The sequence below is a fragment of the Primulina eburnea genome, unplaced genomic scaffold (assembly GCF_022965805.1).
Source record: "Primulina eburnea isolate SZY01 unplaced genomic scaffold, ASM2296580v1 ctg457_ERROPOS233453, whole genome shotgun sequence".
Classification (NCBI taxonomy): Eukaryota; Viridiplantae; Streptophyta; class Magnoliopsida; order Lamiales; family Gesneriaceae; genus Primulina; species Primulina eburnea.
The window spans coordinates 187,580-202,973 of record NW_027331268.1 but is presented as its reverse complement, the minus strand read 5'-3'; the positions used below and the strand labels follow the sequence as shown (position 1 = coordinate 202,973).

Below are 15,394 nucleotides of genomic sequence, written 5' to 3'. Positions count from 1 at the left end.
ATGGCACATTTTATAGCGTGTCATAAAACCGATGATGCTTCAAATATTGCAGATTTGTTCTTTAGAGAAGTCGTTAGGTTGCATGGCATGCCTAGGATTATTGTTTCTGGTCGCGATGTTAAATTCTTGAGTTACTTTTGGAAGACTTTATGGGCTAAACTTGGCACAAAATTTTTGTTTTCTACTACTTGTCATTCTCAAACGGATGGACAAACTGAAGTTGTCAATAGAACTTTGGGAACACTTTTGCGTGCTATTCTTAAAAAGAACTTGGATTGACATTTCTATGTACTTTATTTTGGGGTTGCCTAGGACTAAGAAGGGGAGGGATTCTATTTTTGTTGTTGTGGATTGATTCTCTAAGATGGCACATTTTATAGCTTGTCATAAAACCGATGATGCTTCAAACATTGCGGATTTGTTCTTTAGAGAAGTCGTTAGGTTGCATGGCATGCCTAGGACTATTGTTTCTGGTCGCGATGTTAAATTCTTGAGTTATTTTTGGAAAACTTTATTGGCTAAACTTGGCAAAAAATTGTTGTTTGCTACTACTAGTCATCCTCAAACGGATGGACAAACTGAAGTTGTCAATAGAACTTTGGGAACACTTTTGCGTGCTATTCTTAAAAAGAACTTGGATTGACATTTCTATGGACTTTATTTTGGGGTTGCCTAGGACTAAGAAGGGGAGGGATTGTATTTTTGTTGTTGTGGATTGATTCTCTAAGATGGCACATTTTATAGCTTGTCATAAAACCGATGATGCTTCAAAAATTGCGGATTTGTTCTTTAGGTTGCATGGCATGCCTAGGACTATTGTTTCTGGTCGCGATGTTAAATTCTTGAGTTACTTTTGGAAAACTTTATGGGCTAAACTTGGCACAAAATTGTTGTTTTCTACTACTTGTCATCCTCAAACGGATGGACAAACTGAAGTTGTCAATAGAACTTTGGGAACACTTTTGCGTGCTATTCTTAAAAAGAACTTGGATTGACATTTCTATGGACTTTATTTTAAGGTTGCCTAGGACTAAGAAGGGGAGGGATTCTATTTTTTTTGTTGTGGATAGATTCTCTAAAATGGCACGTTTTATAGCTTGTCCGATGATGCTTCAAACATTGCGGATTTGTTCTTTAGAGAAGTCGTTAGGTTGCATGGCATGCCTAGGACTATTGTTTCTGGTCGCGATGTTAAATTCTTGAGTTACTTTTGGAAGACTTTATGGGCAAAACTTGGCACAAAATTGTTGTTTTCTGCTACTTGTCATCCTCAAACGGATGGACAAACAGAAGTTGTCAATAGAACTTTGGGAACACTTTTGCCTGCTATTCTTAAAAAGAACTTGGATTGACATTTCTATGGACTTTATTTTGGGGTTGCCTAGGACTAAGAAGGGGAGGGATTGTATTTTTGTTGTTGTGGATAGATTCTCTAAGATGGCTGTGACACCTCTGACCCGTAACAATAAAAATACGCAGCGGAAATAAATTTTTCTTTAAACTATGGAAGGAGTTTCAAAATACATTTCTTTAAACATCTTTACAAAATAGCAATACATGATCATTTAAAATGACATAAAAAAATAGAAAACATCATTCCTATGATCATGCCAAAATCTTCCTTCCAACGGTGTATGCATATGACCCCCTGTCCACAGTCAATGTCCCGGGCCTCCACTCTGATCTGCATCACATGAAATAACTGAAATGAGAATAAATCTCAGCAAGTAGAACTCTTACATAGCAATGACATAACATACTCTGTAAAAACGTAGCTTTGAAATCATAAATACCATCAACTCTGAAACATAAACTCTGAACATGAATATCATAACAATAGCATAGAAATGAGATGGTATTTCTCTTTACTCTGGTTGGATTGATATCAATAGTAACTCTGCTCTGGGGTGCTTATATCCCAAATCGATATAAACCGATAACTCTGAGGGATATAAGCCTATGGTCGTTGATCAACTAATTGCATGCAATTCTCTGGCTATATATTTATCAATCCAATAGAAACATTTAAACTCTCTCTGGCTTTAACAATCACTTTGAAACTCTATCTTTTCTCTTGTATTCCCTTTTGAACAATAATGAGACATAAAAGCCTCCAATATGCATAGCAATGGAATTAATACATAACAATGAATCAATTGAAGGGAATAACACATTAAAACCTTTGAAACACAATACATATAACATCATGTGAGCACAAGGGATGAAATTCCACTTACAACCCAATAGAACACCTCAAACTTAGCTCTTGGTCACCACCTACAACAATAATCCATAAATAACACCAATATCAACTCTATAATCAAGAATCCATGACAATAAATCCATAAATCCAGAAGAACAACAAACCCAAGTCAACTCTTAACTCAAAACCTTAAAAGAATCGCACCAAAAACTTACCTAAGCTTCCTAGCACCAAGGAGAACGTCGATCTCAACTCGAATCGCCAACAAGAAGCTTGGATTGAAGATAGGAAATGAAAGAAATGGAAGAAAACCCTATAAGGTAGAGAGAAAAGTCGAAATGAAGGGGAAGAAATGAGTAAAGTGATGGCCAACAACTCCAAAAAGCACTAAATATCTCGGCCATACCTCCACCGCGGGTGCGGTCACACAAGCGCCGCGGGTGCGCCAAGCCTTAGACCAAACACCATTTTCTGAACCACTGGGACCGCGGGTGCGGTCCTTACATGACCGCGGGTGCGCTCCTGCATCGGTCCTGCCACCGCGTACTCTGCGCACAGCTTCTTCAAAGATCGCCTCAAAAACGCCTCTTCCCGTCCGAATTAGAAAAAGTGGTAAATTACAAAGTTGTAGCTCTATGTCTTATCTTGACTCCCTCAAACTTTCAGATCATTTGGAGGTCTGAGTAAAAAGTTATGCTAAATCTCCCAACCTGTGTCACTGGAGGAACGTGGAATCACACGACACACTTCGGGACACTTTTGGCTTACCTTCCACAATGATTTGAACAAAACTCAAAATAAGAAAGTTATAGCCTTATGTCTTATCTAACCACTCCAATTGGCCTCACCTCATTTGGATCAATATACCATTTATCATGAATTTAATCGTAACGCCGCTACAATAACACTGCACATCATCTATAACCAACTATACTAAAATCATAACTCGAAACTCTTAACCTCCAAACTATACTTAAACTTACCCAAATAGCCAATAATCATACAAAATCTTAAACCATACCGTATACCGGGCTCGGCTATTACAATCTCCCCTCCTTAGAGGAATTTCGTCCGCGAAATTGACGTCACTACACGAACAACTCAAGATACCTCTCTCTCATCTCAACCTCTGGTTCCCACGTAGCCTCTTCTATCAAATGATTCCTCCAAAGACTTTAACAATGCCGATCTCTTTGTTGCTCAAAACTCTAACTCTGCGATCCAAAATCTGAATCGGAATCTCTTGGTATGTCAAATTCGGCGTCAAGTCCAATGGCTCGTGGCGAAGAATATGGGAAAGATTCGCAATATACTCTCCTGAGCATCGAAACATGAAACACATTGTGAACTCTGTCAAAGGCAACATAGAATCCCAGCTACCTGGATAATCGATAGTACAAGCTCTGAGCATATCCTCTAGAATCTGAATGACTCTCTCTGATTGACCGTCGCTCTGAGGGTGATAAGCTGTACTAAATGCTAACCGCGAACCCATAACTCTGTGTAAACTCTTCCAAAACTCTGAAGGAACACAAATACAACCTTTAAGGGTCACCAAACCATCACCATACACTCTAAACTCTAAGGTAACTCTCTCCTCTGCTCTAGCTCTCATCTCTATCAACTGAACCACGACAGTCTGCTCTCTACGGATCCTGTCCGTCAATGTAGCCCTAATAACCAACGCTGATAAACGAGCAATGATTCCAGGGACCATCAAAGCAATCACAAACTCCCTATCTCTGTCCGGAGGCAAACCCGGCACATCAAGCTCAAACACATCAACAAACTCTATCACCACATCAATATCACCAATATTCAACTAAACCATACTATCCACATCAACAATAGAAGCCAAAAACCCATCACAACCCCTACACAGCAATCTCTCAGCCTCAAAACAAGAAGTAAAAGGAAGGACCAGCGAAGTATCTGCACTGGCGAGCATACCTCCCCTATCGCCATCATCTTCCTTGGTCAACGAAAAGATACGACCCTGCACTCTCTCTTGACTAGCTCCCTGAGGACAATCTCTGGCAACGTGGCCTGCCGTGCCACAACGATAACAAGAATAAGTGCCATATCTGCACTCTCCCCAATGGTGTCTGCCGCACTTGGGACACAATGGCTTCTCAGAATCAGATGGGACTGTCGGTGGTCTAGGACTCAGATCCATCTTGTCTTTCCCTTTGAATCGATCTCCACCTTGCTGACTCGAACTCTGGCTCCTCTGAGCACTAGCCTGATGTCTCGCTTGCCTCTCCCGGGAAATGTCCTTCTCGTCCTGCTCGGCCAACAAAGCCTTGGACACGATTTCCTTGAAAGTCACAGCCTTGGACATGTTGATATCTCTACGAATCTCTGCTTTAAGACCTCGAATGAAATGAGCGCCTTTATCTCTGTCATTTGATGCAATGTAAGGAGCAAATAGGCAACCCTTCTCAAACTTCAGGATATACTCACCAACATCCATGCTCCCCTGTCGAAGCTCCAAGAACTCTGTCACCTTCCTCGCTCGAAGTGCGTCGGGAAAATACTTGTCATAGAACAACTCTGTAAACTCTGTACACTTCAGTGTCGAGACATCAACTCCAACTTTGGTCGCATTCCACCAAATGCGAGCAGCTTTAACCAACATGAAAACAGCACAACTGATACGGTCTCTGTCCTCGTAGTGGAGATGATCGATGATCGCCTCTAAAGGCTTGATCCACTCTACAACAACTAGAGGATCGGTGCTCCCTGAAAACTCTGGCGGATCCATCCTCTTAAACGCAGAAAATATGGCATCAGTGCCAACAACCTGAGCAACCTACCCTCTACCCTGACCTCTGCCCTGACCCGCTCCTTGCAATCGGAGCAACTGCTGAATCTGCTCACTATGGACCTTGGCCTGCTCTCTCAGTAACTTGCCGAACTCGTCGACAACTCTCGAGGAAGAACTATCCTCACCCTCTACTGCTTTCCTCTTAGGTGTCATCCTCTACTCTACAATGTGCTCACAAAAGACATATCAATAGATAACAATGGATAGATGCAAGAAAACATACCCGGACAGTTGAAAGTAGACGAAGTCATATGCATTGGTCCGAAGAACGGGGCTCTGATACCACTAAATGTGACACCTCTGACCCGTAACAATAAAAATACGCAGCGGAAATAAATTTTTCTTTAAACTATGGAAGGAGTTTCAAAATACATTTCTTTAAACATCTTTACAAAATAGCAATACATGATCATTTAAAATGACATAACAAAATAGAAAACATCATTCCTATGATCATGCCAAAATCTTCCTTCCAACGGTGTATGCATATGACCCCCTGTCCACAGTCAATGTCCCGGGCCTCCACTCTGATCTGCATCACATGAAATAACTGAAATGAGAATAAATCTCAGCAAGTAGAACTCTTACATAGCAATGACATAACATACTCTGTAAAAACGTAGCTTTGAAATCATAAATACCATCAACTCTGAAACATAAACTCTGAACATGAATATCATAACAATAGCATAGAAATGAGATGGTATTTCTCTTTACTCTGGTTGGATTGATATCAATAGTAACTCTGATCTGGGGTGCTTATATCCCAAATCGATATAAACCGATAACTCTGAGGGATATAAGCCTATGGTCGTTGATCAACTAATTGCATGCAATTCTCTGGCTATATATTTATCAATCCAATAGAAACATTTAAACTCTCTCTGGCTTTAACAATCACTTTGAAACTCTATCTTTTCTCTTGTATTCCCTTTTGAACAATAATGAGACATAAAAGCCTCCAACATGCATAGCAATGGAATTAATACATAACAATGAATCAATTGAAGGGAATAACACATTAAAACCTTTGAAACACAATACATATAACATCATGTGAGCACAAGGGATGAAATTCCACTTACAACCCAATAGAACACCTCAAACTTAGCTCTTGGTCACCACCTACAACAATAATCCATAAATAACACCAACATCAACTCTATAATCAAGAATCCATGACAATAAATCCATAAATCTAGAAGAACAACAAACCCAAGTCAACTCTTAACTCAAAACCTTAAAAGAATCGCACCAAAAACTTACCTAAGCTTCCTAGCACCAAGGAGAACGTCGATCTCAACTCGAATCGCCAACAAGAAGCATGGATTGAAGATAGGAAATGAAAGAAATGGAAGAAAACCCTATAAGGTAGAGAGAAAAGTCGAAATGAAGGGGAAGAAATGAGTAAAGTGATGGCCAACCACTCCAAAAAGCACTAAATATCTCGGCCATGCCTCCACCGCGGGTGCGGTCACACAAGCGCCGCGGGTGCGCCAAGCCTTCGACCAAACACCATTTTCTGAACCACTGGGACCGCGGGTGCGGTCCTTACATGACCGCGGGTGCGCTCCTGCATCGGTCCTGCCACCGCGTACTCTGCGCACAGCTTCTTCAAAGATCGCCTCAAAAACGCCTCTTCCCGTCCGAATTAGAAAACGTGGTAAACTACAAAGTTGTAGCTCTATGTCTTATCTTGACGCCCTCAAAATTTCAGATCATTTGGAGGTCTGAGTAAAAGTTTATACTAAATCTCCCAACCTGTGTCACTGGAGGAACGTCGAATCACACGACACACTTCGGGACACTTTTGGCTTACCTTCCACAATGATTTGAACAAAACTCAAAATAAGAAAGTTATAGCCTTATGTCTTATCTAACCACTCCAATTGGCCACACCTCATTTGGATCAATATACCATTTATCATGAATTTAATCGTAACGCCGATACAATAACACTGCACATCATCTATAACCAACTATACTAAAATCATAACTCGAAACTCTTAACATCCAAACTATACTTAAACTTACCCAAATAGCCAATAATCATACAAAATCTTAAACCATACCGTACACCGGGCTCGGCTATTACAATGGCACATTTTATAGCTTGTCATAAAATCCGATGATGCTTCAAACATAGCGGATTTGTTCTTTAGAGAAGTCGCTAGGTTGCATGGCATGCCTAGGACTTTGTTTCTGGTCGCGATTTTAAATTCTTGAGTTACTTTTGGAAGACTTTATGGGCTAAACTTGGCACAAAATTGTTGTTTTCTACTACTTGTCATCCTCAAACGGATGGACAAACTGAGTTTGTCAATAGAACTTTGAGAACACTTTTGTGTGATATTCTTAAAAAGAACTTGGATTGACATTTCTATGGACTTTATTTTGGGGTTGCCTAGGACTATGAAGGGGAGGGATTCTATTTTTGTTGTTGTGGATAGATTCTCTAAGATGACACATTTTATAGCTTGTCAAAAAATCCGATGATGCTTCAAACATTGCGGATTTTTTCTTTAGAGAAGTCGCTAGGTTGCATAGCATGCCTAGGACTATTGTGTCTGGTCGCGATGTTAAATTCTTGAGTTACTTTTGGAAGACTTTATGGGCTAAACTTGGCACAAAATTGTTGTTTTCTACTACTTGTCATCCTCAAACGGATGGACAAACTGAAGTTGTCAATAAAACTTTGGGAACACTTTTGCGTGCTATTCTTAAAAAGACCTTGGATTGACATTTCTATGGACTTTATTTTGGGATTGCCTAGGACTAAGAAGGGGAGGGATTCTATTTTTGTTGTTGTGGATAGATTCTCTAAAATGGCACATTTGATAGCTTGTCCGATGATGCTTCAAACATTGCGGATTTGTTCTTTAGAGAAGTCGTTAGGTTGCATGGCATGCCTAGGACTATTGTTTCTGGTCGCGATGTTAAATTCTTGAGTTACTTTTGGAAGACTTTATGGGCTAAACTTGGCACAAAATTGTTGTTTTCTACTACTTGTCATCCTCAAACGGATGGACAAACTGAAGTTGTCAATAGAACTTTGGGAACACTTTTGCCTGCTATTCTTAAAAAGAACTTGGATTGACATTTCTATGGACTTTATTTTGGGGTTGCCTAGGACTAAGAAGGGGAGGGATTCTATTTTTGTTGTTGTGGATAGATTCTCTGAAATGGCACATTTTATAGCTTGTCAAAAAATCCGATGATGCTTCAAACATTGCGGATTTTTTCTTTAGAGAAGTCGCTAGGTTGCATAGCATGCCTAGGACTATTGTGTCTGGTCGCGATGTTAAATTCTTGAGTTACTTTTGGAAGACTTTATGGGCTAAACTTGGCACAAAATTGTTGTTTTCTACTACTTGTCATCCTCAAACGGATGGACAAACTGAAGTTGTCAATAAAACTTTGGGAACACTTTTGCGTGCTATTCTTAAAAAGACCTTGGATTGACATTTCTATGGACTTTATTTTGGGATTGCCTAGGACTAAGAAGGGGAGGGATTCTATTTTTGTTGTTGTGGATAGATTCTCTAAAATGGCACATTTGATAGCTTGTCCGATGATGCTTCAAACCTTGCGGATTTGTTTTTTAGAGAAGTCGTTAGGTTGCATGGCATGCCTAGGACTATTGTTTCTGGTCGCGATGTTAAATTCTTGAGTTACTTTTGGAAAAATTTATGGGCTAAACTTGGCAAAAAATTGTTGTTTGCTACTACTAGTCATCCTCAAACGGATGGACAAACTGAAGTTGTCAATAGAACTTTGGGAACACTTTTGCGTGCTATTCTTAAAAAGAACTTGGATTGACATTTCTATGGACTTTATTTTGGGGTTGCCTAGGACTAAGAAGGGGAGGGATTGTATTTTTGTTGTTGGGGATTGATTCTCTAAGATGGCACATTTTATAGCTTGTCATAAAACCGATGATGCTTCAAACATTGCTGATTTGTTCTTTAGAAAAGTCGTTAGGTTGCATGGCATGCCTAGGACTATTGTTTCTGGTCGTGATGTTAAATTCTTGAGTTACTTTTGGAAGACTTTATGGGCTAAACTTGGCACAAAATTGTTGTTTTCTACTACTTGTCATCCTCAAACGGATGGACAAACTGAAGTTGTCAATAGAACTTTGGGAACACTTTTGCGTGCTATTCTTAAAAAGAACTTGGATTGACATTTCTATGGACTTTATTTTGGGGTTGCCTAGGACTAAGAAGGGGAGGGATTTTTTTTTTTTGTTGTGGATAGATTCTCTAAAATGGCACGTTTTATAGCTTGTCCGATGATGCTTCAAACATTGCGGATTTGTTCTTTAGAGAAGTCGTTAGGTTGCATGGCATGCCTAGGACTATTGTTTCTGGTCGCGATGTTAAATTATTGAGTTACTTTTGGAAAACTTTATGGGCTAAACTTGGCACAAAATTGTTGTTTGCTACTACTTGTCATTCTCAAACGGATGGACAAACTGAAGTTGTCAATAGAACTTTGGGAACACTTTTGCGTGCTATTCTTAAAAAGAACTTGGATTGACATTTCTATGTAATTTATTTTGGGGTTGCCTAGGACTAAGAAGGGGAGGGATTCTATTTTTTTTGTTGTGGATTGATTCTCTAAGATGGCACATTTTATAGCTTGTCATAAAACCGATGATGCTTCAAACATTGCGGATTTGTTCTTTAGAGAAGTCGTTAGGTTGCATGGCATGCCTAGGACTATTGTTTCTGGTCGCGATGTTAAATTCTTGAGTTACTTTTGGAAAGACTTTATGGGCTAAACTTGGCACAAAATTGTTGTTTGCTACTACTTGTCATCCTCAAACGGATGGACAAACTGAAGTTGTCAATAGAACTTTGGGAACACTTTTGCGTGCTATTCTTAAAAAGAACTTGGATTGACATTTCTATGGACTTTATTTTGGGGTTGCCTAGGACTAAGAAGGGGAGGGATTCTATTTTTTTTGTTGTGGATAGATTCTCTAAGATGGCACATTTTATAGCTTGTCTACCGATGATGCTTCAAACATTGCGGATTTGTTCTTTAGAGAAGTCGTTAGGTTGCATGGCATGCCTAGGACTATTGTTTCTGGTCGCGATGTTAAATTCTTGAGTTACTTTTGGAAGACTTTATGGGCTAAACTTGGCACAAAATTGTTGTTTTCTACTACTTGTCATCCTCAAACGGATGGACAAACTGAAGTTGTCAATAGAACTTTGGGAACACTTTTGCGTGATATTCTTAAAAAGAACTTGGATTGACATTTCTATGGACTTTATTTTGGGGTTGCCTAGGACTAAGAAGGGGAGGGATTCTATTTTTTTTGTTGTGGATAGATTCTCTAAAATGGCACATTTTATAGCTTGTCCGATGATGCTTCAAACATTGCGGATTTGTTCTTTAGAGAAGTCGTTAGGTTGCATGGCATGCCTAGAACTATTGTTTCTGGTCGCGATGTTAAATTCTTGAGTTACTTTTGGAAAACTTTATGGGCTAAACTTGGCACATAATTGTTGTTTGCTACTACTTGTCATCCTCAAACGGATGGACAAACTGAAGTTGTCAATAGAACTTTGGGAACACTTTTGCGTGCTATTCTTAAAAAGAACTTAGACTGACATTTCTACGGACTTTATTTTGGGGTTGCCTAGGACTAAGAAGGGGAGGGATTCTATTTTTTTTGTTGTGGATAGATTCTCTAAAATGGCACATTTTATAGCTTGTCCGATGATGCTTCAAACATTGCGGATTTGTTCTTTAGAGAAGTCGTTAGGTTACATGGCATGCCTAGGACTATTGTTTCTGGTCGCGATGTTAAATTCTTGAGTTACTTTTGGAAGACTTTATGGGCTAAACTTGGCACAAAATTGTTGTTTTCTACTAATTGTCATCCTCAAACGGATGGACAAACTGAAGTTGTCAATAGAACTTTGGGAACACTTTTGCGTGCTATTCTTAAAAAGAACATGGATTGACATTTCTATGGACTTTATTTTGGGGTTGCCTAGGACTAAGAAGGGGAGGGATTCTATTTTTTTTGTTGTGGATAGATTCTCTAAAATGACACATTTTATAGTTTGTCCGATGATGCTTCAAACATTGCGGATTAGTTCTTTAGAGAAGTCGTTAGGTTGCATGACATGCCTAGGACTATTGTTTCTGGTCGCGGTGTTAAATTTTTGAGTTACTTTTGGAAGACTTTATGGGCAAAACTTGGCACAAAATTGTTGTTTTCTACTACTTGTCATCCTCAAACGGATGGACAAACTGAAGTTGTCAATAGAACTTTGGGAACACTTTTGCGTGCTATTCTTAAAAAGAACTTGGATTGACATTTCTATGGACTTTATTTTGGGGTTGCCTAGGACTAAGAAGGGGAGGGATTGTATTTTTGTTGTTGTGGATAGGATTCTCTAAGATGGCACATTTTATAGCTTGTCATAAAATCCGATGATGCTTCAAACATTGCGGATTTGTTCTTTAGAGAAGTCGTTAGGTTGCATGGCATGCCTAGGACTATTGTTTCTGGTCGCGATGTTAAATTCTTGAGTTACTTTTGGAAAACTTTATGGGCTAAACTTGGCAAAAAATTGTTGTTTGCTACTACTAGTCATCCTCAAACGGATGGACAAACTGAAGTTGTCAATAGAACTTTGGGAACACTTTTGCGTGCTATTCTTAAAAAGAACTTGGATTGACATTTCTATGGACTTTATTTTGGGGTTGCCTAGGACTAAGAAGGGGAGGGATTGTATTTTTGTTGTTGTGGATTGATTCTCTAAGATGGCACATTTTATAGCTTGTCATAAAACCGATGATGCTTCAAACATTGCGGATTTGTTCTTTAGAGAAGTCGTTAGGTTGCATGGCATGCCTAGGACTATTGTTTCTGGTCGCGATGTTAAATTCTTGAGTTACTTTTGGAAGACTTTATGGGCTAAACTTGGCACAAAATTGTTGTTTTCTACTACTTGTCATCCTCAAACGGATGGACAAACTGAAGTTGTCAATAGAACTTTGGGAACACTTTTGCGTGCTATTCTTAAAAAGAACTTGGATTGACATTTCTATGGACTTTATTTTGGGGTTGCCTAGGACTAAGAAGGGGAGGGATTTTATTTTTGTTGTTGTGGATAGATTCTCTAAGATGGCACATTTTATAGCTTGTCATAAAATCCGATGATGCTTCAAACATTGCGGATTTGTTCTTTAGAGAAGTCGCTAGGTTGCATGGCATGCCTAGGACTATTGTTTCTGGTCGCGATGTTAAATTCTTGAGTTACTTTTGGAAGACTTTATGGGCTAAACTTGGCACAAAATTGTTGTTTTCTACTACTTGTCATCCTCAAACGGATGGACAAACTGAAGTTGTCAATAGAACTTTGGGAACACTTTTGCGTGCTATTCTTAAAAAGAACTTGGATTGACATTTCTATGGACTTTATTTTGGGGTTGCCTAGGACTAAGAAGGGGAGGGATTCTATTTTTGTTGTTGTGGATAGATTCTCTAAAATGACACATTTTATAGCTTGTCCGATGATGCTTCAAACATTGCGGATTAGTTCTTTAGAGAAGTCGTTAGGTTGCATGGCATGCCTAGGACTATTGTTTCTGGTCGCGATGTTAAATTCTTGAGTTACTTTTGGAAGACTTTATGGGCTAAACTTGGCACAAAATTGTTGTTTTCTACTACTTGTCATCCTCAAACGGATGGACAAACTGAAGTTGTCAATAGAACTTTGGGAACACTTTTGCGTGCTATTCTTAAAAAGAACTTGGATTGACATTTCTATGGACTTTATTTTGGGGTTGCCTAGGACTAAGAAGGGGAGGGATTAGTATTTTTGTTGTTGTGGATTGATTCTCTAAGATGGCACATTTTATAGCTTGTCATAAAACCGATGATGCTTCAAACATTGCGGATTTGTTCTTTAGAGAAGTCGTTAGGTTGCATGGCATGCCTAGGACTATTGTTTCTGGTCGCGATGTTAAATTCTTGAGTTACTTTTGGAAAACTTTATGGGCTAAACTTGGCACAAAATTGTTGTTTTCTACTACTTGTCATCCTCAAACGGATGGACAAACTGAAGTTGTCAATAGAACTTTTGGAACACTTTTGCGTGCTATTCTTAAAAAGAACTTGGATTGACATTTCTATGGACTTTATTTTGGGGTTGCCTAGGACTAAGAAGGGGAGGGATTGTATTTTTGTTGTTGTGGATTGATTCTCTAAGATGGCACATTTTATAGCTTGTCATAAAACCGATGATGCTTCAAACATTGCGGATTTGTTCTTTAGAGAAGTCGTTAGGTTGCATGGCATGCCTAGGACTATTGTTTCTGGTCGCGATGTTAAATTCTTGAGTTACTTTTGGAAGACTTTATGGGCTAAACTTGGCACAAAATTGTTGTTTTCTACTACTTGTCATCCTCAAACGGATGGACAAACTGAAGTTGTCAATAGAACTTTGGGAACACTTTTGCGTGCTATTCTTAAAAAGAACTTGGATTGACATTTCTATGGACTTTATTTTGGGGTTGCCTAGGACTAAGAAGGGGAGGGATTCTATTTTTGTTGTTGTGGATAGATTCTCTAAAATGACACATTTTATAGCTTGTCCGATGATGCTTCAAACATTGCGGATTAGTTCTTTAGAGAAGTCGTTAGGTTGCATGGCATGCCTAGGACTATTGTTTCTGGTCGCGATGTTAAATTCTTGAGTTACTTTTGGAATACTTTATGGGCTAAACTTGGCACAAAATTGTTGTTTTCTACTACTTGTCATCCTCAAACGGATGGACAAACTGAAGTTGTCAATAGAACTTTGGGAACACTTTTGCGTGCTATTCTTAAAAAGAACTTGGATTGACATTTCTATGGACTTTATTTTGGGGTTGCCTAGGACTAAGAAGGGGAGGGATTCTATTTTTGTTGTTGTGGATTGATTCTCTAAGATGGCACATTTTATAGCTTGTCATAAAACCGATGATGCTTCAAACATTGCGGATTTGTTCTTTAGAGAAGTCGTTAGGTTGCATGGCATGCCTAGGACTATTGTTTCTGGTCGCGATGTTAAATTCTTGAGTTACTTTTGGAAGACTTTATGGGCTAAACTTGGCACAAAATTGTTGTTTTCTACTACTTGTCATCCTCAAACGGATGGACAAACTGAAGTTGTCAATAGAACTTTGGAACACTTTTGCGTGCTATTCTTAAAAAGAACTTGGATTGACATTTCTATGGACTTTATTTTGGGGTTGCCTAGGACTAAGAAGGGGAGGGATTCTATTTTTTTTGTTGTGGATAGATTCTCTAAAATGACACATTTTATAGCTTGTCCGATGATGCTTCAAACATTGCGGATTAGTTCTTTAGAGAAGTCGTTAGGTTGCATGGCATGCCTAGGACTATTGTTTCTGGTCGCGATGTTAAATTCTTGAGTTACTTTTGGAATACTTTATGGGCTAAACTTGGCACAAAATTGTTGTTTTCTACTACTTGTCATCCTCAAACGGATGGACAAACTGAAGTTGTCAATAGAACTTTGGGAACACTTTTGCGTGCTATTCTTAAAAAGAACTTGGATTGACATTTCTATGGACTTTATTTTGGGGTTGCCTAGGACTAAGAAGGGGAGGGATTCTATTTTTGTTGTTGTGGATTGATTCTCTAAGATGGCACATTTTATAGCTTGTCATAAAACCGATGATGCTTCAAACATTGCGGATTTGTTCTTTAGAGAAGTCGTTAGGTTGCATGGCATGCCTAGGACTATTGTTTCTGATCGCGATGTTAAATTCTTGAGTTACTTTTGGAAGACTTTATGGGCTAAACTTGGCACAAAATTGTTGTTTTCTACTACTTGTCATCCTCAAACGGATGGACAAACTGAAGTTGTCAATAGAACTTTGGGAACACTTTTGCGTGCTATTCTTAAAAAGAACTTGGATTGACATTTCTATGGACTTTATTTTGGGGTTGCCTAGGACTAAGAAGGGGAGGGATTCTATTTTTGTTGTTGTGGATTGATTCTCTAAGATGGCACATTTTATAGCTTGTCATAAAACCGATGATGCTTCAAACATTGCGGATTTGTTCTTTAGAGAAGTCGTTAGGTTGCATGGCATGCCTAGGACTATTGTTTCTGGTCGCGATGTTAAATTCTTGAGTTACTTTTGGAAGACTTTATGGGCTAAACTTGGCACAAAATTGTTGTTTGCTACTACTTGTCATCCTCAAACGGATGGACAAACTGAAGTTGTCAATAGAACTTTGGAACACTTTTGCGTGCTATTCTTAAAAAGAACTTGGATTGACATTTCTATGGACTTTATTTTGGGGTTGCCTAGGACTAAGAAGG

The 15,394-nt window shown here is 39.0% G+C and overlaps 1 long non-coding RNA gene across 1 annotated transcript; it reads right to left on the bottom strand.

The window, feature by feature from the left end:
• Positions 1-1,578: 1,578 nt before the first annotated feature.
• Positions 1,579-2,518, bottom strand: LOC140821209 (uncharacterized). Its single transcript, XR_012115668.1, has 3 exons — positions 2,419-2,518; positions 2,238-2,277; positions 1,579-1,684 (listed from the first exon to the last, which is right to left on the bottom strand). It is a non-coding gene; the product is annotated as an uncharacterized lncRNA (long non-coding RNA).
• Positions 2,519-15,394: the final 12,876 nt, after the last annotated feature.